The sequence below is a fragment of the Octodon degus genome, unplaced genomic scaffold (genome assembly GCF_000260255.1).
Source record: "Octodon degus isolate 3935 unplaced genomic scaffold, OctDeg1.0 scaffold00138, whole genome shotgun sequence".
Classification (NCBI taxonomy): Eukaryota; Metazoa; Chordata; class Mammalia; order Rodentia; family Octodontidae; genus Octodon; species Octodon degus.
Window position 1 is genome coordinate 4,341,691 of NW_004524714.1, and position 20,364 is coordinate 4,362,054.

At 42.1% G+C, this 20,364-nt stretch overlaps 1 protein-coding gene and 1 pseudogene across 8 annotated transcripts in view; one reads left to right on the forward strand and one right to left on the reverse strand.

Moving 5' to 3' along the window:
- Positions 1-11: 11 nt before the first annotated feature.
- On the reverse strand, positions 12-452 carry LOC101563586 (annotated as a pseudogene). Its single transcript, XR_001117303.2, has one exon. The product of XR_001117303.2 is annotated as an elongin-B pseudogene (transcript).
- A 5,709-nt stretch (positions 453-6,161) lies between these two features.
- Positions 6,162-20,364, forward strand: part of Mapkap1 (mitogen-activated protein kinase associated protein 1) — a 271,952-nt gene continuing 257,749 nt past the window's right edge. For 4 of the 7 annotated variants that reach the window (XM_004641570.2, XM_004641566.2, XM_004641567.2 and 1 more), the window contains exon 1: positions 6,162-6,422. The gene's annotated coding sequence lies outside the window, so the exon portion shown is untranslated. Of the gene's footprint in view, positions 6,423-7,302; positions 7,498-14,291; positions 14,362-20,364 lie in introns of all 7 variants that reach the window. The other 3 variants (XM_023701629.1, XM_023701628.1, XM_023701630.1) reach the window with 3 other exon arrangements.

The window sequence follows — 20,364 nt, forward strand, 5'->3', positions numbered from 1 at the left end:
TTTTTTTGAAAGCCATATCTTTTATTGGGGCAATGGGTCTCAGGGTGGGCCGGGGGCCATCACTGTACAGCTTGTTCATTGGCGCTGCCACCAGAGTCCTGAGGCTTCATCACATCTGGAAGCTCCGGAGGGCTAGGGAAGGGCTCCGTGCGCAGGGCCTCAATGGTGTCATCTGCCCGGAAAGCCAGCCCCACTGTGGCTGTGGCCTGTGGCCTCGCTGTCTGGCTGGTAAAGCCACACTCTCCCAGTGTTTTGCCATCATCTAGAAGCTGGTCATCCTTGTACAGCCTCTGCTCGTCGGGCGGCCGCTTGAGGATGCCCTCGACGATGCGCTTCAGCTCGAACACGGTGCTCGATTCCTTGGCGTCCGTGAAGATGGTGGTCTTGTGGCGCCGGATCATGAGGAACACGTCCATCTCGGCGGCTGCCTCTCGCTCGACGCGCCGGCGCGGCCGCCAGAAAGATTATATATATATATAATAATGAAACCCAGGTCCCCAACACATGCCAAGTGAATGAACTACCACTAAACTATACCCCTCTCCCACAAGTTTGTATCTAAATAGTATCCTCTGCCAGGTATGGTGATACACACCTATAATCCCAGCACTCTGGTGGCTGAGGCAGGAGGATTCCCATGAGTTCAAGGCCAGCCTGGGCTACATAGTAAAACCCTGATTTTAAAAAAAAAGTTATGTTTAGGATTTTCTGGTTGGTTAATTTTGTGCTTTGTTTTCAATCACCAAATGCACCTTATAAGCAGTACATTTTTGTTTTGAGATAGGATCTTGCTATTTAGTTTAGGCTGGGGTCACTATACAACTCCAGGCTGGCCTCAAACTCATAGCAATCCTTCTGCTTCAGCCTTCTGAGTGCTAGGATTACACATGTGCATCAGCATGCCTGGCATAAACAATAAATTTGCTCTAAAATTACTATGTTGAAATACTTTTACATTTTAAAAATATTATATTGTTCTGACATAATACTTTTAGGGGAGCTCTTTAAATAGTTTTAGGTGGATTTTCGATACGTGACTTACTCTTTCTGGGGTTACTTGGTACCATAGGACTATAAACACCTATGTTTTCTCTATGGGAGGGAAATCATATTTCAAAAGGAGAAGCCAAAATTGGGAAGGTAGTAGGGACACATATAACCAATATAATAAGAACACACACTTGCGGAGGAACTAGAAGGTACCCCAATTTCTGCTCAGCTTTGAGTGGGCATGTAAAAGCATTTGTGCCTTCTAACTTCGTTTACTCTTGACTTGCCATTGTCATACGTTTGGTAAAGCACTTTTCATGTAATAATAATAATGCTTATTAAAGATAAATTACAGGGCTGGGGAGATGGCTCAGTGGAATAAGCACTTGCCTGGCAAGCGCAAGGGCCTGAGTTCAATCCCCCGTTCCACAAAAAAAAAAAAAAAAAAAGAAATTTCCACTGTGTGTGAAGGTGCATACCTGGAATCCCAGCCTTTTGGGGAGGCTGAGGCAGGACTGCAAATTCAAGTCTTATGTGGGTAATTTAGTGAAACACTATCTACAAAAAAAAAAAGGATTGGAGATGTAGCTTATTTATTTCTTTTTGCAGTACTGAGGATTGAACTCAGGACCCTGTGCTTGCCAGGCAAGTGCTTATTCTACTGAGCTATCTCCCCAGCTGGGAGATATAGCTTAATGAAACCTTGGATTCAATTCCCAGTCCTGGAAAGATAAAAAGAAACATTTCTCCTTGCTTCATTTTATGTGTGTGTTGTGAGCACCTTTTCATTGAATGTACGTCTTACTGAGTGTTTATGACACTTCAAGCTTGCAAATGCTGGGCAAGTGCTTTACCACAGAGCCTAGACTTTAAGGAGACAAAAGAACCTAAGAAACATCTCTTTCTTCAAGGCCTCTCAGACAGACAGGTGTATTAAAATAACAACAGAAACTGTGACAAACGGTGGATTGAGTGTGAAGCTATGCATCTGGCCTGTTGTTGGACAGGTAATTTGGGAGGCCTCCTGGAGGAAGCAGGATGGGAATGGGGTCTTCATTCCCATCCTGTTAATCCCAGAATGAACAGGATACATCTAGAATTGGTTAATATGGTGCATGTGTATCTCCACAATAAAATATTTTTTTTTTTGAAAAATCACTTGCATGTTGGGTTTTATCCTTTTGCAATCCTGTGACTATGGGATGTGGAAAGCCAAGACAGACACTAGGGATACCACATAGAGAAGAGCCAAGGCACCCTGGCCAACAGCTGCAGTCATAAGAGCAAAATCATTTTGATCATTCTAGCTGCTATCGGATGGCAGCTGCATGAGCATGCCCATCAACCCCAAAAATTGGAGAAATAAGCACTGAAAGCAGCACTTTTTAAAGCCACTGACACTATAACCCACTGCTTGGGAGGATCACTACAAGTCAGATCTGTGTAGTGAGACCCTGTACTAAATACATTTAAAAAAAAAAAAAGTCACTGACAAAGTGAATAGGAGTTTAGTGAGGGGTAAAAAGAAAAAGAAACTGAGGCTTGAGCAGGATGCAAGGGAAGAAAACACACAAGGGACTTGATCCTTAATGTCCATCTTGGCATGCCAGCCACCAGAGATGGCACTTGTGGAACACTTCCTGTGTACCTGGCACTGTGCTAAGAAATATCCATGCGTCACTTCACTGGGGCCTCACAACAACCTATATAAAGGAACAGAGAGCCAGAGAAGTCAAGTAATTTGTTGAATACCACACAGCTAATAGGAGTCTTTTTGCCCATCCTTCTCCTTCTACTTTTTTGAATCAGAAGAAAAGGCTTCCTGTCCAAGCAAGAGATGGAGGCTGTGAAGCCCAGCTGTCACAGGCATGCGGCGGGGTGGGTCTCTCCACCCCCATGGTTATTGGCCTCCCTTGGCCTGGTACTGTCAGCGTGGCATTATGTTTCTGTGTCAGCTCTCATGATCCTACAAGGATCCACCCCTAGGTCAGGAGATATGTCAGTACGTGATTTGTTCATTTTTTTACTGTAGTTTTGGGGCTTGAACCCTGGACCTTGTTCATACTAGGCAAGTGCTCTACCTGCACCCTTTTTTATTTTCATTTTGAGACATGGTCTCACTAAGTTCCCCAGGCTGGCCTCCAACTTGCAATTCTCCTGCTTCCACCTTCCCATTATCTGGGATTTCAGGATGCGCTGCTGCATCTGGCTTATTCTTTGCTCTTCAGTGCCAATTCTGTCCTTCCATCAGCTCTCAGGATCATGCCTTTCAAGTCAGTTTCACCGCGTGGCCTCCCCTGCTGTTGCTCAGGTGGAGAATAGCATAGAAAGCACCTTTGGTTTCTTTTCATCCCTGGCTGTGCATGATCCGTGCAGCTTTTCGGTCCATGTTCCATCGTCTCATCTTCAATGATTTTTTTCCCTCCATTCTACTTGAACCAGGAGCCCACTTACCTGGCTCTTCTTTTGACTTTCTCCTTTAGGACAGCTGTCCCCAATGTTTTTTGGTGTTTCATGGAAGGGATGGGTTTCATGGAAGACAATTTCCCACAACCCAGAGGTCAGGGTATGTGGAGGGGGTGGCTGAGTGAGTAGGAAGGGAAAGGGATGGAGGACGGCTTCAGGATTAGAGTCTCATAAGGAGCTCACGCAACCTACTTTCCTCACATGCGAAGTTCACAGGAGGGCTCACACTTGTACGAGAATGAATGCCACCCTTGATCTGACAGGAAGGAGAGCTCGGGAGATACCAAGAGCTGTAAATGCAGATCAAGTTTTTCTTGCTTGCCTGTCACCTCTTTTTGTGCTCCTGGTATTTGTCTGTGGTCTGGCGCTGGGGACTCCTGGGTTAAGGTACCTTCTCTGATGATAACTGCCATCTCTGCATTGCTACAATCAGTGACTTGTGTTACAACTGTCTGACACTCCATTATACCTGTCTGGGAAAACCCGTTCTTGGATTAATCCAGTTTCTCATTGTGTGTGTTTTTATCTTGACTGCTCAAGCTAGCTATAGGAAAAGCACATGAGTCATTTTGCTTAAATCACCCTAAATTAAGAGTCTCCGTTCTCTACCAGGCCCTTATCACTAGGATCTTTGAATTTTTGCCATCTATCCCTGCATATGGGAGCTGCCCTTGTAATTATTTCAAACTTACAGTCAAATTTGACCATATGCTTCTGAAACACAGAATCTCTATCTGGCTTTTTAACTGAATTTTAAGTCTATAGGACAAGATTGATGCATAGTAGGCACTCAGTAAGTACGCTTCTTGAGTGAGGTATAGTAACAGTGTTATGTATTCAATAAATGTTAGCCACAGGCCAGGTTCTATCCTACGTGAGCTATGCGTATTAGCACATTTAATTTTCACAACTCAATTCAGTTAGTTAGGGCTTTTGTCATTTCCATTTTATATATAAGAACATCTAGAGGCAGCTTGGAAAGATGAAATTACAAAACTAGTTAAGTGGTAGAGTATTCCATCTTTGCAACCTATAAATGAGTAGCAGTCCAGCTGAACTCAGTTTTTATTTATTTACTTATTTATTTTATTTTTTGGCGGAACCAGGGATTGAACTCAGGTCCTTGCGCTTGCCAGGGAAGCGCTTATTCCACTGAGCCATCTCTCCGGCCCCCTTGAACTCAGTTTTAGACAGGTTTAGTTTTACTTGTCTGAGGGGCAATCAGGTAGCTGGGTTTCAAAGAGTGGAGCCCATGGGAGTGGAGATGAGGGAGAGTCAGATCTAGGAGGGAGCTGTAGGTGTAGCTAATGGTAGAGTGCTTTCCTTCTATGCACAAGGCCTCCGTGAGGTCAGTCCTTAGGAGAGAAAAAGGTGTCTAGGAAGGGACAAATAATCTGGTGATCACAGGACATTGAACATCCAACTGGTTTGCACCTCTTGCTTCTGCAGAGCACCTCCAACAGGTTTGTAGTGGAATTGCCGCAGTGTGGGTGTGAAGGCTCTTTCTTTATCGCAGTTGGAGGTAAGGGAGCAATGTAAAAATGGACGGACTGCTGGTGTATTGGTTGGTGACTTTAAAACTGGGTAAGATCCCCGCCCCCAGGGCTGAAATTCTACTTGTCTTTTTTAAAAAAACAAACTTTTTTTTTCCCTTTTGCTAAGTGCATCTCTGTGAGCTATGTCAGCTAGGAAAACACTATCACGCCTTGCATAAGTCCCCTTGATCCCTTCATCATGACTTCTGCCACCGATTCCAGAAAGACAGAGTAAGACAAACAGAGCGCCTGTTTGGTGCTAGCGTTTTCAGATCTCACCCACATCTCCTGGCAGCTCTCGAACAAAATTGTTATCTTCGTTCGGGCATCCAAGTTACTGACTTAGTGAGGCACACCCTCGAATTAAAGCAAGGGCCCGAGGCAGCATAGCTCGGGGTGAAGTTCTGGGTTTACTCCCAGGACAGCTCCAGAAAAAGATGATTATTTTCCGTTCACATGTAAGACAAATAACTTACTGCATGCTTATCATGTCAAGCACAAGAAGCAAAAGCGTTTTTTTCAAGCGCCATCCGTCCTCCTATTCAGTCCTCACAGCAATTCTCGGTGAAGGTGGGACCCTTTCGGGTAGGAAAGCTCGGTCTCTGGAGGTGTAGTGTGAACTCACGCTCCCCACTCCTCCTCCAGCTTGGGGATGGACCCTAGGGCCTCCCACATATAGGCAAGCGCCCTACCACTGCAAAACATCTCCAGCACTTAACACCTTTTTATTTTGAGGCCGGGCCTCACTAAATCTCCCGGGCTGGCCTCTGATTTTCGATCCCCCTCTTCATTCCCCAGAGTAGCTGGGATTACAGGTGAGCACCACCGTGCCCTGCTAAACACCTTTTTGATAAGAGGCTAAACTGCCTCGCCACTCATTTCTGGATGAACTGAGAACTTTTCGCCGTGGACATGCGGAGAAAACAGCTGGCAGAGATCCCTAACACTCATCTCCGTCCTAGGAAAGCCCACGCGCCGATAGGTTTTCTCTGAGCTCGGCGCTGATCTGCGCCTCCAAGGCCTCCGCCCGCTGCGGAGCGGCTCGGCGCGGGCGCGCATGCGCACGGCCTCCGCCCGGCCCCGCCCCCCGGGAGGGCGCCTCTTCTCGCTCCCGGCACTGGGGCTTGCGCACTGCGTCCCCAGCCAGAGACTCCTTCCCGGTCGGGGACTTCCGGTGCACGGGGCTGTGGTTCCGGGTCGTGGTGCGACTCGGGGCACTAGGGCTACATCTCGCCCGGCTGGCGGCGGCGAGCCGCGGGGGCATGAGGGCGAGCCCGGGAAGCAGCCGCTGAGCGGCCGGTGGGAGCGCCCGTCCTTGAGGATCCTGAGCGTGCAGCGTTCGGGGCAGGGCCGGGAGGCGTGAGGGAGCCGGGCCCTCGCCTCGGGAACGTGGCCGGGCCGACCCGGCCCGTAGTGTGGAAGCAGCTTCAGGTAAAGGTTGCCCCAGCCGCTCGCTCCTCCACCGGAGGGACCTGGCGACCCCTCGCTGCCCAGCGGCCCTCCTGGCGGGCCGTTGCTCGGCGGCCTGCGAGCATCCGTTCCTGGCCCTTTCCAGAGTCAGAGGGAGCCGCTTGCGGGGTGCCCTTACCTTTATAATGTGAAATCAAGTTTTAAAGCATTGCCGGTGTGGTCCCTTTTTGTGGTCCTCGTTCTTCCAGTCTACCCCCCCCCCCCGGGATAAACAGCTTCCCAGAGCTTCCCTACGTTGAGTGCCGCTAGAACTTGATTCCGGATTTTTGGTTTTGTTTTGCTTTTTGCTTATGGGAGTGGCAAGGACTGTTCGAGGATAAACAAGAAAAAGGATATACTTTAAACAAGGTTTAAACAAGGGTCTAACTTTAACCCTAAAATTGAGACACCAGAATTGACTCAAGTTGGTTGAAAGTTCCTTCTCAATGAGTGCAAGTAATTTTTCAATGCTGTCACGGTACCTGGCACTGTGCAAAGCACCGTATTGTTATAAACCAAAATCAGTGAAGTTTTAAAAAGTTTCCCAGGTGTGAACAGTTAAATGGAAAGACGCATCAGTTTAAGGAGTCAGCGTTCTCATTCTAGTTTGCCAAGCAGATGTTGGAAATCCTAACGTTAAAACCCCATCGGAGGGCCTGGAGTTTCGTTCAGTGTTTCAGCGCAAGTGTGAGTCCTGAGTTTGATTCGGGGTACTCCCTCCCCGCCCCCAGCACACCCAGAGCACCCATTGGAATAGAAAGAGACAGCATGTTGTAGTCTTCATATTCTGTTAGCCCAGGAGAGGTACTTAGTGTGCTCAAGAGTTCTTGAAAGTTGTGGTAGTTGTTTGCATCTTTTTCAGTGTGCACACCTGCAAGTTGCTGGGGTCCTGAGGTTTGCCAGTAGCCTTTCGCATTCAGCTCTGTGTTCATGCCTGCCTTCAACTACTGTGTGCCCCACACTGCACTTCTCCTCCTCTACATCTTCTGATCTGGCTGTGGCTATCTGTCCAGTTATGCTTACAAAGATCCCCACTGTGATCCCTTACTCTAGATAGGTAGGATTGTAAATTTTGTTCTTCTGTGTCCCTTTTTTTTCTTTTTTTGATAGGCTAGTCTCTCTGCTCCACTTAAAAGCTTTTCTCTTTTGTGTTTCTGCCTATTGAGGTGGTAACTGTGGACTGCCTCAAGTGGCCCTCCTCAACTAATTTGGGACAATCCCAGCCTGAAAGGGACATCTTGGTTATATGCCAGATACCTTATTTGACAACTAAAAGAGATAAATAAAATGCACTCTCGGTGTACAAGAAGCTCATTTTAGTGAGAGAAATAAGGAAATTAATTGTAACAGAGAGATGGGCGTGGTGGCCCATGCCTGTAATCCCAGCACTGGGGAGGCTGAGACAGGAGGATCACTGAGTCTGAACTGTGTAGTGAGATCCTGCGTCAAATAAAATTTAAAAACAAGTATTTTTATTTTTTTATGTATTTAGTATAGGGTCTCACTACACAGATCCGACTGGTAGTGATCCTCCTGTTTTTAGCTTCCCAAGAGTTGGGATTACAGGTGTGTACCGCCATGCCCAGTCTCAATCGCAGTCTGAGCGTACCCTGGGGGCAGGGCTGGCAGAGCCCACTAGGGATCAAACGCCAGTCACTGCCTAAGTAGGCACTTTAATTTACAGAGCTATCTGGCCAGCCCTAAAAAAATAATAGTTTTAACATCAATTTATAGGAAGACTTGGGATACATTACACAGCTGGTATGAGAAAAACAGGAGGGGGCCGGGGAGATGGCTGAGTGGAATAAGCGCTTCCCTGGCAGGTGCAAGGGCCTGAGTTCAATCCCTGGTTCCACAAAAAAAGAAAGAAAGAAAAAAGAAAAACAGGAATAAAACCCTCATCAATCTGATGCCCAAATCTGCACTTTGTCCATTCCTTGTCTTACCTTCGTTCTCACACCATAGTTCTCTTTACAGGAGAACACACTGAAACAACTCTACAAGAGAGAAAAATATGAATGCTAAAAAATCCTTTAAGGTTAGCTGAGACTAGTCTTCCAAGGGAAGTGGTGATGGCTGTGTCATTTCTATTTCGAATAATCAAAGAAGACAGTTTGTACAGAAGAAACACAGACTCTAGATTCAATTCCTGCCCTTATTAGATAAGTGACTTTGGCAAGTTTGTTGTAGTTTTTTTCAACTAGAAGTTGGATGGGGGAATAATATTGACATTACAGAGTATTGTCAATATATAATAACCTAAGGACCAGCCAAATAGCTCAGCGGATTAAAGCCCCTGCTTAGGCAAAGGCAGGGGCCGGGAGTTCGATCCTGGGCCTGCTGTGCTGGCTCCGCCCACGGGCGTGCTGTGATGGCCATTGAGACTGGGCATGCTGGTGCCTCCTATAATCCCAGCACTTGGGAGGCTGTAAACAGGAGGATCACTATAAGTCTGATCTATGAAGTGAGACTCTGTACACCCTGTCCTAAAAAAAAAAAAAATTTAATAACCTAAATTGGGTAAAGTGCCTGGTATAATTTGAGCACCCCAATCCCAAATCCATAATACTGTAAAGTCTGAAACTTTAAAAAATTTCAGTAAAATTTTTATTAGTACATTTTTAGTACATAATGATTATATTCGTCTTGGAGAGTTGATACATGTGCACAGCACATCTTAATTCTTTTTACTTTCCCTCTCCCATCTCTTGGTCTTCCAATTTACAAAAGATGTATCTTGTTGCTATCTTTTATTTGCTCTTTAAATTATTTATACTTTGGGTTTCTCACTTAAGAGAAACCCTGCAATATTTAAGCTTGTGTCTAATTTACTTCACTTATTTATTTTCTCAAGGTGCATCCATTTTCTTATGAATAACTTGTTTACCCTTTATGGCAGAGTAGTAAATGCCACATATTCTTTATTTATCTGTTGATGGACTTACAGGCTGCTTCCAAGATTTAGCTATGAATTGTGGTATTGTAAATATAGGTATACATGTATCATTTAACTTTTCTGAGATGATACCTAGAAAGGAATAGCGGGTCAAATGGAATTTCTGTTTTTAGTTTTTGAGGACTTTCCATACTGATTTCCATAGTGGTGGTACTAGATTACATTGCCACTAGTACTATAGAAGAATTCCTTTACAGGTTTCCCAGCATTTTTTATTTGATTTTTTTTGAGTGGAACCAGAGATTGAACTCAGGCCCTTGCGCTTACCAGGGAAGTGCTTATTCTCCTGAGCCATCTCCCCAGCCCCTTTATTTGATTTCTTGATGAGAGCCTTTCTTTCTGGAGTAAGATACTTTAGTTTCAAATTTATATTTCTCTAATAGTCAACAATGTTGAATTTTTTCATCTATTTTTTGGTTGTTTGTGCTTCTGTGAGATGTCTATACATTTCCGTTGCCTATCTTTGACATGGTTTTAGGTAGTAAATGAGTCTCTAGCTTAAGCAAGACATTACTTTCAGGAGGCTTTGGGGGCATCTTTTTTTTTTTAGTTCTTTGTATATAGTCTTGAGAGTAGTCCTCTGTCTGGGGAATAGTTGGCAAAATATTTTCCCATTCTGTAGGTTGTTTTCTCATTTTGTTGGTTGTTTCCTTTGTTGTGCAGAACCCTTTATTTATTTTTATTTTTATTTTTTTAAAATGGATTTTATTTATTTTTTTTAAATTTTATTTATTTAATATTTATTTGTGTGTGTGTGCGTGTGTGTGTGTGTGTGTGTGTGTGTGGCCAGCTCAGCCCACCAGGGGGCGGGGCGGGGCTGGCTGGCATGTGGTGCTGGGGGATTGAACCGCGGTCCCTGTGCTTTGCTAAACTTGTTCTAAGTAGGTGCTTTAGACCACTGAACCATCTCACCAGCCCATGCAGAACCCTTTAAATTTAATATGCTCTCATTTGTTGATTCTTAGTATTATTTCTTGTGCCATTGAGATTCTATGTAGAAATTCTTTGCCTAAGCCTATGTTTTCAAGATTTTTTTTTTTTTGTATTTTAGGGAAGGGTCTATAGTGTGTTCAGACTCAGACATAGTGATCCGCCTGTTTACAACCTCCCAAGAGTTGGGATTACAGGCATGTGCTGCCACGCCCAGTCTCAGTTGCCATCTCAGTGTGACCTGGGGGTGGGGCTGACACAGCAGGCCCAGGGATCAAACTCCCGGCCCATGCCCCTGCTTGCAGGCACCTCAATCCGCTGAGCTATTTGGCCAGCCCTAAGAGTTTTGTTTTTTTTTTAATCTTTATTTGTGTATTTGATACAGGGTCTTGGTATGCAACTCAGACTTATGGTTATCCTCCTGTCTCAGCCTCCATAGCACTAGGATTATAGGTAGGCACAGCACTCCCAAGCTTCCAGGGCCAGCATGGCGTGTGGTACAGTGGATTGAACTTGGGTCCTTACACTTTCCAAGCAGGTGCTTAGATCACTGAGCTATCTCCCCATCCCCTGTTCTCAAGAGTTTTACCTATTTTTCTTCCAGTAGATTGTTTTAACATTTAGATCTTCGATCCATTTTGATTTTAGTTTAGTTTAGTGAGGTACATGAAGTAGATTCAGTCTTGTGTATGAGGCTAGCCAGTTTTTTTCAGTACCATTTATTAAAGAGGCTGTCTTTAATGTTTCTGGCCCCTTTGTCGAAGATCAAATAGCTAAATGTGCCTAGCGTTGTTTCTGTCCCCTATATCATGTTTCATTGGTCCATATGTCTTGTTTTTGTGTTAGTACCATGCTGTTCTTATCACTGTAGCTTTGCAATATAATTTCAAATCTGAGATTGTGATGTTTCCTGTTTTACTTATTTTATTTTATTTATTTTTTAAATTTTATTTGTGGGGGGGGGCAGCTCAGCCCTCCAGGGGGCGGGGCTGGCTGGCATGTGGTGCTGCGGGATTGAACCGCGGTCCCTGTGCTTTGCTAAGCTTGTTTTAAGTAGGTGCTTTAGACCACTGAGCCATCTCACCAGCCCCCTTGTTTTACTTTTGTTACTTAGTCCAGCATATAGTTCTTAAAATCTGAAACTTTTGGAATGATAGTTTCAGATTTTGAATTTTGAATTTGTGATGTTTATCCAGTTAAACCTATGCAGATAGCCCCAAATCTGAATTCTGAAGCACATCTGATTCCAGGCATTTTGGATTAAGAGATACTCATCCTGTGTATGATAATGTGCCCTGAAATGATAGCTGTAAGATGCAAAGGTGTAATACCTAGAACATGGTTTTAGAGTGGTGAATAAGTTTCTAGTCTAAATAAAGCAAGTCATTACTTCTTTCATCCGGTCAGTGATAAAGTTGTGGACCAAAGGGATCAGAGTCAGTGAGGGCTCAAGTGCCAGGCAGTAGAAGTAAATTCTAATTTCTACTCCATTTTTCCAGTAATTAAACAACTTTGAGGACCTCTGATTCGTTCAGCATTGCCAGGCAGAATTTTAGATCCTGTGGATACAAAGGAATACAACCAGTTCTCTGCCCTGAGCTTATTGGTGTTTTAGGTGTGTGTGTGTGGGGGGGGGTTGTGTGTGTGCACAGTTCCCCCCAGTTCCTGTGAAGCCCAAAGAAAGAAATAGTGATCATGACAGCTAATGTGTGGTCACTGTGTGTCAGCATTTTGCTAAATGTTTTACATTTTATTTCTATATGAGAAAGTGTTAGTACAATCCTTGTTTTATAGGTAAGGAAACAAGGCTGTCCTTTAATAAGGAGGAAAAATAACCTCTAACAGAGAAGTTAAATGATTTCCTTGAAGTCTGGGGGTGTAGCTTCATGTTAAGAGTGTGTGCACCAGTTTATACACCTGCTGGAGCTGGGCTAGAGGGATTGCTTGCTAGACTTTGGACTGTCAGCTTTTCTGTATTCACCATGTTTCTTGTTCTCTGTGATGTGGATGGGCAACCCTCTAGAGAGGCCTCAGATGTGAGCAGCCCTGGAGCTGGAGCCTCACTGTGCCCGTTGTTGCTAGGCAGTAGGGGTAAGGAGGAACGGAAGCAGCCTCAGCCCAGAAGGAGTTTCTATCTCTGTGTATTTGGCACCAAGGACCAACTCAGAGCTTTGCGCTTGGCAGGCAGGCACTTATGCTGCTGTCTCCTAGCCTAAGAGTTCATCTTTTAATCTGTCTTTTCTTCATTTTTTTTTTTTTTTCTCTTTTGTGGTACTGCGGACTGAACCTGAACCCAGGACTTTAGTGATGAGCTACATCCCCAGCCCTTTTTAATTTAAATACAGGGTCTTGTCAGATTGCTGAATTGCCCGGAATGGGTTCAAATTTGTAATCCTTCTGTCTTAGCCTCACAGATTGCTGGGATTACCATGTGGGCCACCGTACCTGGCTGTAATCTATCACTTCAACTAAATGTTTTTTGGTGAGGGGTTTTGTATTGCTTGTTGATTCAACTGAAGACTGGAAAGAAACTGTTGCAGTTCACTGGATTTATATGTTTCAGGCTAGGAGAATTGGTTTGAAATCTGTTATTCTGATGTATAAGCCTTACTGTTAAAAACAGTGAGAAATAAATATCAAATTATCATATGGCTAGGAATTCTGTCACATTACATTTTTTCCTGGATTAAAGGTGCCCTATTTTCTGTGAGTTTGAAGTTTTTAAAAAGATTTGATTCAGAAGTTTCACGTTGTGTGGAATTTAAAATGATTCTGCACTTATGTTTCAGTTACTGTCAAATGCTTTTTCATACCGTATTTCTTTTGAATTGTTATCATTCAGTGAGTTAGGTGGTATTCCCATGTAACTGAGCAACTTTGTTTCCCAGGTGTCATACAGTTCATGTGTGACATCTACCTCAGATGGCTTTTGGTCCAGTGCCCAATCTGTGTTGTCATGAGTAGGATTGGCCCTCAGTGACCTGGAGAGCAGTCACACAATTAAAGGCAGTAATGTTTTTCGTTAGGGGGATGTGCTTAGTCTCAGCTAGCTACTTGGGAAGCTGAGGCAGAAATCCAAGAGTCCCAGGCCCCCCCTAGCAACATAGCAAGGCCTCTGTCTATGCTAGAAATCTGGATTTTAATGTTTTTAGTTTAAGAATTTGCCATTTCGAAACCTACCTTGTGGGCCAAAATACATTATGGGCCGTGTACCACTGTAGGCTACCTGAGCATGGACTCTTATTTGACTGGCTACTGAAAGGATAGTTCCTATCGTTCAAAGCAGGAGGCGTAGCGCAGTGTCGTGATGACCAGTTGTAAGTCTCGTGGTCACTTGTCAGTGAAGACATTGTAGCTTGTTCTGATACTTCACAGAGAGTGGTAGGATTGATGCCTATATTATATAGTCAAGCTCAATTTCAAGAGGAATAGGATTTGGATGATGAAATAATCTTGGAATACAGTAGTTTTTCTTGGAGCTATTAACTTTTTAAATGCTATCAAATCTCATCTCTAAGGACCACCCATACCCTAAGTGGTATTGTACATTGGCTTATATATTATGTTTCCTTTAATCTTCATAATCCTGTGAGATAGGTGGTACTATTTTTTATTTATGTATTTATTTTTTTTTTTAGCGGTACCGGGGATTGAACTCAGATCCTTGCGTTTGCCAGTCAAGCGCTTATCCTACTGAGCCATCTCCCCAGCCCCAGGTGGTAGTATTATAAAAGGGTAATCGTAAACTTTCGGGATGAAGAAATTGGCATCCTGTGAATTAGAATTTAGTAGAAAGTGATGTGGACGGAGGACTTGACCATGAATAACAACCTTTGAATTTTGGTCGTGTCCCTTGGAAATCTTTGGCTCTCTGTTCCCTTCTGGATAGTAATGAGCAAAATTCAAGTCTTGCTGAGGTCTTTTCAGTACCAAACTTTCTAACTGATATGCTTAATGTTGAACAGCTGGTGACTGGCAGACCCCAGTGGAGAATGGTACAAATCTCAAAGGCTGCTCCTCTTGTCTTATTGACAGGTAGGGAGCCACTGCTCAGCTTTCCCTCAGCTCTTTGTTCTTTACTTCCTCTGGTGAGGGCCTTGATGGGGCCTGGGCTTCTCCAAATGCACACAGTGCTTTGTTGACTGTATAGACAGAGATGGAAAAGGAGCTTAGAGACACCCAGCAGAGCGAGAGACATACAGTCAGGGAGTTCCCAGCCCAGGAGTTTAATTTATTTTTATTTTAATACTCAGCTTTCACAAAGTGAAAAATTGAAGAAATATTTGGCTTATGGATGCTTGTTTTTATTCATACTGTATTATACAAGGAAATACTATAGAACATAAAAATGAAGAAAATAAATTTTGAGCAGTCCATCAAGAATTTCTTAACTATAGTTGGCAGCAGTATAGATATATTGGGAAACATGAAATTGGGATTAAAAGTACTAAACAGTTTTAAGTAATTGAAAGTGAGAAATAAATGGGAGAAACCACTTAAAAAAAACCCCCGAATTTCTGGAAAAAGCAAGAAAGTATTAGAATAACTGTTGGAATTAAATTATAATAATTGCTTGTGAAATAAATTGAATATTATGTCACATTTACCCCTAACTATATGCAGTGTTAGATTCATAATATCCTGTACTGTACTTCAATGTGCTTTTATTGTCAATGAAGATAAATGGACTTAATGTATAAAAATTCCAAAGATTACATTTTTTAGTTCCCTGTAGACCCGTTTTGTTACTGTATTATAAATAAGTACTGTTTCAGCAGAGAAAATGGCTGGAAGTTATTTGAAAGAATGCTTTTCTTTTGAAAACAAAGTGAATCTTTAATGTAACACTTCAGTTGCTGACATACAGTAGACTAAAAAGTCCTGGGGTGTGGACTTGAAAATCTTGAAGCACTATGTGGTAGAATGTTGAAATCATACTCAACTGGATTTGAATACTGGCTCTAACAGTTATTATGGTATCTCTGTGTTCTGAACAGTGCAAAAATGGGGCAGTAATGCCAGTCTCATGCCATTCGTATACTCTTCCATATGAGAAGTAGATGAAACCATTCATGTCAGTATTTTTTTTTTTTTTGGGTGGGGGGAACCGGGGATTGAACTCAGATCCTTGCGTTTGCCAGTCAAGTGCTTATCCTACTGAGCTATCTACCCGGCCCCCCTCATGTCAGTATTTGATACCATCTGGACACAAGAAATTCAGGATGTTAGCATACTGTTGCAAGCAGTGGTGATGCTATGGAGTGATGGTGAAAGTGTGAAGCTCACTTTTCACGTCTTAGTCTTTCATGAAGTTAGCCTTGCTAATTTCTGGTTGAGCTTTGTGATTCAGAGTGTCTTTAACTGCTGCACACTATGAGAATAGGGTTTTCATGTGCTGTTTTTAAGCTATTAAATAAATTGATCTAAGTAACAATCACAAGTGTTAATATTTTTGTCGTCTATGACTGCCCTTTCAAATTGTTAGGACAAGGGATATTATGTTGTCCCTGTCTCATTTTTTTTTTTTTTTTTTTTTTTTTTTTGGTGGAACCGGGGATTGAACTCAGGCCCTTGTGCTTGCCAGGGAAGCACTTATTCTACTGAGCCATCTCCCCGGCCCCCCTGTCTCATTTTATAAATGTTAAAACTGAAGCTTAGAGAGAAGTAAAGTAACTCAAGGTATAAAGCTAAACCTGTCATGGTGGTATATGTCTGTAATCCCAGAATTATGGGAGGTTGAGGCATGAAGATTGTAGATTTGAGCTTAGCGTGAACAACTTAGCAAGACCCTGTCTCTCTAATAAAGGAGGTGGGCTGCTGCTGGGGATGTACCTGATGGCACAGGCTTGGGTTCAATCCCCAGTAACAAAGTAAAACAAAAAGACCCTAGGTCTTGAGCTTTTTGTTTTTCATATTTTAGTTTTGTTTTGATGGAGTCTTGCTGTGCTGTCTAGGCTGGCCTTGAATTCCTGGGCTCAAGTGATCCAGAATAGATGTTACTACTGGTGTATTCCACCATGCCCATCTGTCTGTCTGTCCTTTTTCTCTGCCTACCTATCTACTCCAGCTTTGGTGTTTTTCACATTAATCCATGTTGCTTTAGATTTGGGTATTGAAACCGGCAGTCATCTTAGTATTGTATCAGTTTTAACCATTTTCCCTATTCATTTATACTTAGTGCTACAGAAAGCCAGTGTTAGTTATACTGTGAGTTGTTTGATTACTGGTATGATACCTATGATATGAAGTTCAAAGATTTAATAAACTAATACTCATTGCTGACAAAAGTTGGTGAGATGGTCATTCATCCACTACTACTAAGAATGTCAAATTGTTAACTTTTCTTTTTTTTTTTTAAATATTTATTTATTTTTATTTATTACATTTATTTATTGTGTGTGTGTGTGGCCAGCTCAGCCCACCAGGGGGCGGGGCTGGCTGGCATGTGGTGCTGGGGATCGAACCGTGGTCCCTGTGCTTCGCCAAGCTTGATTCAAGTAGGTGCTTTAGACCACTGAGCCATCTCTCCAGCCCTAACTTTTCTAAAAAAAAAAAAAAAAAAAATTAGGCAAAATTTACCACTGACTCAGAAAGAAGTCATGAGTACCTTATATCTGATAGTTTCATTTCTAGGAGTCTTTGTTAAAGAAGTAACAGAGACATAGAAAAATGTGCTCAAAGATATTCATTGCAGGAATATTTATATTAGTAAAAATTAGAAATAGTGTTAGTATTGAAAAAATGTTAGAGAAATTATAGAAAAGTCATATTATAGTGTAGTCATTTTAGATGATTTAGAATTTTAGTGACATTAATATGCTCATTTATAAGTAAAAAGGTTTGTATGTAAAATGTGCTCCTAATTATGTCAAACATGCAAAAAAGAGATAGGTGGGATTATAGGTCTACCTGCTTTTCTGTGCCTTGGAAACATTTTCTAAAAAATGAATTTTTTAATAAAATTGTTATTTTATTTTATTTTGGCGGAACCAGGGATTGAACTCAGAGCTTTGCACTTGCCAAGCAAGCACTTATTCTACTGAGCTATCTCCCCAGCCCTCTAAAATATTTTAGTGTAAGTTTGATATTAACAAATATAAATAGAACCAGTGACTATCATTTTGAGCAATGTAGTTTATACTAATGCAGGTGATTCTGAAGTTAGTATATGTGGATTGGATTTCTTTCTTTCTTTCGTTCTTTCGTTCTTTCGTCCTTTCATTCTTTTTTGCAGAACCGGAGATTGAACTCAGGCCCTTGCCTGCCTGCTGAGCTATCTCCCCAGCCCCCCAGATTGGATTTTTTAAGTTAGCTTTTACTACTTGAAACTTAGTTTTTGCATACAGAGTACGGTTTTGTGTGTTCTGACATAAACGACGTTAACATTGCCAGGCCAGTCTCTTCTCCCATCTGCCATTTAAGAGACTGTCATGGATGAGAAAGAATCCATCCATGTTGGGGTCCTAGTGTCCCAGTGCTGCCATCAACTCCTCTGTAGTCACTGGGACAGTGATTAGGGCAACTGAGGGGCTGCTCAATGGCATAAACACCTGCCTGGCAAGTGCAAGGTCCTGAGTTTAACCCCCAGTACCACAAAAGAAAAAAAAAAAAAGTCAACTGAGGCACAAAACTTTTTAAAATAATTTGTTGGCACAGGACTGGCCAGATAGCTCAGAGGACTAAAGCACCTGCATAAGCAGAGTGCAGCGGCTGGTCTTAGATCCCTGGCACACCGTGCTATCCCTGACCCCTGGGCATGCTGATAAGATGATTGAGACGGCATGGTGGCACTCGCCTGTAATCCCAGCATTTGGGAGTCTGAAAACAGGAGAATCACTGAGTCCGATCTGTGTAGTGAGACCCTGTAGACCCTGTAGACTCTGTAGTAAAATACAAAAAAAAAAAAAAAAAAAAAAAAGAATTTATTGGCACAGTGATTCACGAAGTGGACAGCCCCAAACCAGAAGTAGCTCAGGTGTTCCACTGGGAAATGCTAGGAAAAACGCTTTTGTATGAAGAACATGGAAGTAAAGCATCCAGATACTCCAGTGCTGACAACTGTGCAGCTGCCTCATTTCTACACTTTTGGAGGATTCCCTGATTATATAAATTTGTTCAGTGCTCTAACTAGTTGAACTTAAATTCTTTTTTTCTTTAACAGAAGCATTTGCAAGAAATAGGGCAAGTTAAGTTTTACTAATATTGCAAAAGCTGAGGGTGTTTTTGAGACCTACTTAACTTTGCTCAGGCCTGACCTCCATTGTAATTTACTTCAACATGTATGAGTTTGTGTCACACTTATTATTTTGTAGGGAAAAAACTGAAGATTGGAGTTTGTTTGGGTTTTAATTTTTCTGGTAATAATAGTAAGTAAAAGTATGAATAGTAAAATGTCATGATGAATTATTACCTTATATTCTTTTCTAATTATCATGGATTTCATAATTGAAATAGTTTTAACATGTAAAACTAAGCATTTTTGACCAGTCAGGTTTGGCTTTATAAATTTTACCTGTTATTTCTCCTACATGTTCTATAAAAAAACATGCAAAGTACATATTTAATGATGTATTTGAGTATATTTAAATTAGGAAAATATCAGGCAAGTTGTTTCTTTTGTAAACTGCTTCTATCCAAGCATTCTGTATATTATCAAAATGAAAAATGACAGCACTTTGTCATCTGTTCAAATTGATATTGCACTCTTTGCAATGACAGCTGAAAAGGCCCACAGGTGCCATATAAAGAGGTGACCATGTTGTCATATTTCATTTCGGCATCCCTCTGCAAAGCCATAATTACCTAATTAGGTTGTTAATTAGGAGATTAGCATTTCACTATATTGATAGAATGCTCTTTACCGGCGTGGGGCTAGATACAGATTTGTCTGCCCTAATTTATAATCTCTGCCTGTTTTGTACTTGTTTATTTGCTTAAGATCCTTGTGTGGGGCGATTCAGTTTACCTGAGAAACTTTATGAGCTAATGAAGTTTTGATCACTAGATTAAAGTTGCTGTATTAAAATATGACGAGAAGCTTTGATTGCTAAATTAAAGTTACTGAGTTTTAAAATAGAACTAAAAGGGTGGTCACATCCTCAAAATGATAACTAAAACTCCCTGTTTTTTGTTTTTTTGTTTTTTTTTGCGGAACCAGGGATTGAACTCAGGCCCTTGCGCTTGCCAGGGAAGCGCTTATTCTACTGAGCCATCTCCCCAGCCCCTTCCCTGTTGGTTTAACTTGTGTTTTGTTTTTTTTTTTCCCCCCAGTACTGGGGCTGGAACTTGGGATCTTGCACTTGCCAGGCAAAATGGCTGACCTATATTCCTGACTTTACTTGTATTCTTTTTTTTTTTTTTTAATTTTTATTTATTTGTGTGTGTGTGTGTGTGTGTGTGTGTGTGTGTGGCCAGCTCAGCCTACTAGGGGGCGGGGCTGGCTGGCACGTGGTGCTGGGGGATTGAACCGCAGTCCCTGTGCTTTGCTAAGCTTGTTCTAAATAGGTGCTTTAGACCACTGAGCCATCTCACCAGCCCTTGTATTCTTATTAACAGAGAGTAAACACAAGAATTCAAATTGTTGGTGTGGGAAAAAATACCTGAAGAAAACCCAACATTAAAATACAAAAGCTAAACCTGAAATGTGATAGAGGCTTATGTATCCTAAACTAGGCAAAATAAGTTGTTTTAGTAATCACTGATGAGAAAACTGTGCTGTTTACATATGAAACCTACACAATATTTTGAGTATTTCAAAAACTGAAGTTTTATTAATGACCAGAAAATATGTTTAAGTCTTTAATTTAAACTTCCTTAGATAGTCATGTATCAGGTTTTATTTCATTTGTACCTTTTGTCTTTTAATCTGTGCTTGAGATACTTTTTTCCAACACTCTGCAGTCCCAAGTGCTTATGAAATTTGAAGTATTTCATAGTAACCTTCACTTGGTGAGCTGTTGAAGTAAGTCCATTTCTAGTGTTGTCTAGATTATTCCAGGGGAGAAATTATACATACCTTTCCTTTCTTCTTCTCCCCCT